Genomic DNA, 3,369 nt, shown 5'->3' with positions numbered 1-3,369 from the left:
ATAGTCATGGATTTATTTCTGGGTTTTCTATTCTGTTAAATTGATTTATCGGTCTATTTTTTGTGCCAGTACCATACTGTTTTTATTACTACAGTTTTGTAATATAACTCGGTATCTGGAATTGTGATGCCTCCAGCTTTGCTTTTCTTTTTCAAGACTTCTCTGGATATTTGGGGTTTTTTATAGTTTCATACAAATAATAGGTTTCTTTCTTCCAGTTTTCTGAAAAATGCATTGGTATTTTGATTGGGTTGCATTGACTGTGTAGATTGCTTTGGGTAGTATAGACATTTTAAAAATATTTATTTTTCCAATCCATAAGCATGGAATGAATTTCCATTTATGTGTCATCTTAATTTTTTTGCCAATGTTTTATAGTTTTTAGAGTACACATCTTTCATCTCTTTGTATAGGATTATTAAAAGTTAAAAATATAATTACTCTATGATCCAGCAATTGCACTACTGGGTATTTACACAAAGAGCACAAAAACACTAATTCAAAATAATACATGCACCCTTATGTTTACATCCGAATTATAAAACCAGTCCAAGTGTCCACTGAGAGATGAATAAAGAAGAGGTGGTATATATCCACAGTGGGATATATTCAGGATTAAAAAAACATATTATCGTGCCATTTGCAAGGGCATGGATGGAACTGGAGAATATAGTGCTAAGTAAAATTTGTCAGAGAAACACAAATACCATATAATTTCACTCATATGTGGTATTTAAGAAACAAAACAAATGAGCATATGGAAAAAAGAGAAAGAGAGAGACAAACCAAGAAGCAGAGTCTTAATTATATAGAAGAAACTTATGGTTACCAGAGGAGATGTGGGTGGATGGATGAGTGAAAATAGTTGATGGGGATGAAGGAGTGTACTTATCATGATGAGCACTGGGTCATGTATGGAATTGTTGAATCACTATACTGTATACATGAAACTAATATAACACTATGTTAAATAACTAGACTAAAAAAAAAAAAAGAACCTTGGAGGGTGCCTGGGTGGCTCAGACATTTAATCTTCCAGCTCTTGATTTTGGCTCAGGTCATGATCTCACAGTTTCATGGAGCATCGGGCTCTGCACTAATAATGTGGAGCCTGCTTTGAATTCTCCTCTCTATGCCCCTCCCCTTTTCTGTCACTCCCTAAATAAATAAAGTTAAACACAATTTTGGAAAAATTAATAAATAAATTTTGTTGGAGAAGGAGAAAAATGTAGGTATTCTGTGTGTAATTGAAGGTGTTATCAGCTGAAAGTAGACTACAATAATTATAAGATTTTGTTGTAAATCTAGTGGTAACTATAAAGTGAAACCCTACAGTAGACAGACAATAGATAAAGAGAAAAGAATCAAAGCATAAAATCAACAAATGAGAAAGTAAGAAAGGAATAGAAGAAAAGGAGGGGGGTGGAAAGCCTTATAAAACACCTAAAACAATTAGCGTAATGGCTACTATAAAAACTTATGCATCAATACTCACTTTATACAAATTAACTAAATTATTCAATCAAATAATATAAAGTGTCTGGATAAATAAAAATAATAAATGTTTATAAGCTGCCTATAAGAGTCTTACTTCAGCTATAATGACACAAAAAATGAGGGTAAAAGGATGTAAAAATATAGTCTATGCAAATGGACATCAAAAGAAACCAGTGATAGTTACACATATTCAGGTAAAAAAGACTTTATGTGAAAAACTCTAACAAAAAATAATGTTATAAAATGATAAAGAGCTGAATTAATCAAGAGGACATAACAATTATAAATATGTATGCACCTAGCATTGGAGTACTTGAATATATAAAGCAAATATTTACTGATTGGAAGGAAGAAGTAGACAGCAATACCATACTAGTAGGGGGACTTCAGCATATCAATTTCAACGAAAGATAGATCATCTAGACAGAAATTCTACAAGGAAACATTGTACTTGGACTTGAATTACACATTAGAAGAAATCGACCTAAAACACATATACAGAACATTTTATCTAACAGCATCAAAATGCTTTTTCTTCTTAAGTGCATACAAAACATTCCCATGATAGATTCTTCTTAGGCAACTAAACAAGTCTTAACAAATTAAAAAAGTTTGAACTCATATCAAGGATCTTTTCTTACCACAAAGATATAAAACTAGAGATCAATAAAAATAACAAAATTTGAAAATTCACAAACATTTAAGGACTAAACAAAATGTGCCTGAATAGCCAATGGGTCCATGAAAAAATCAACAAGAAAATCAAAAGATACTTTAAAACAAAAAAGATTGAGTTACAACATACCAAAACATGAGATTCAGAAACTCCAGTTCTAAGAGGGAAGTTTTTAATGAGAAGCAACAATATTAAAAAAATAAATAAATAAAACCTCTTAAACAATATAACTTTATATCTCCATGAACTGGAATAAAAAGATCAAACTGAGCCCAAAGTTATGAAATACAGGAAAATAACAAAGGTCAGAATATAAAAAAATAAAATAAAATAGAGACTAGAAAGACAATAGAAAAGATCAATAAAACTATTATTTTGGTTGTTTTCGTTGTTGTTGTTTTTCTTTTTTACAAAGTAAATGGAATTGGCAAATCTTTAATTAGAGTAAGAAAACAAAATAGAAAACTCAAATATATCAAATTATAAATGAATGAAAGGGCATCATATATGACACCATAGAATCACAAAGGATCACATGATACTATAAACAATTATATGTCAAATAATTGGATAACCTAAAAATGCAGAAACTCTTAGAGACAGAAAACCTACCAATATTTAATTATAAAGTAATAGAAAATCTGGACAAATTGCTACTAAGGATATTACAACAATAATGAAACACCTCTCAAAAAGTAAATATCTAGGACCAAATGAGTCGCTGTTGAATTCTACCATTTAAATAAGAATTAATGCCAAACTTTTCAAATCTTTCTAAAAGTTTGAAGAGAAAGGGACACTTACAAAGGTATTTTATGAGACAAAATTATCCTGTTATCAAAACCATGTAAGGACATTAAAAGAAAATAAAATTATTGACCCCTGTCTCTGATAAAATCCATTGCAAAAATCCTTAACAAAATATTACCAAATCAAATTCCACTGCACATAAAAAAAATTACACACCACGATCAGGTGGGATTTATTCATTGGATTCAAGGATATTTCAACATACGCAAATCAATAAAGCTGATGCATCACATTAACAAAATAAAGGATAAATATCATACAATTTTCTCAATGATACAGCAAACGCATTTGACAAAATTCAACATCTTTTAATGATAAATACTCTCACAAATTAGGTATAAATGAAATATATCCGCTTTTCCATGCTACCCAGGGAGGGGTCCATA

The sequence above is a fragment of the Lynx canadensis genome, chromosome X, assembly GCF_007474595.2.
Source record: "Lynx canadensis isolate LIC74 chromosome X, mLynCan4.pri.v2, whole genome shotgun sequence".
NCBI lineage: Eukaryota > Metazoa > Chordata > Mammalia > Carnivora > Felidae > Lynx > Lynx canadensis.
This window is presented reverse-complemented; position numbering follows the sequence as displayed.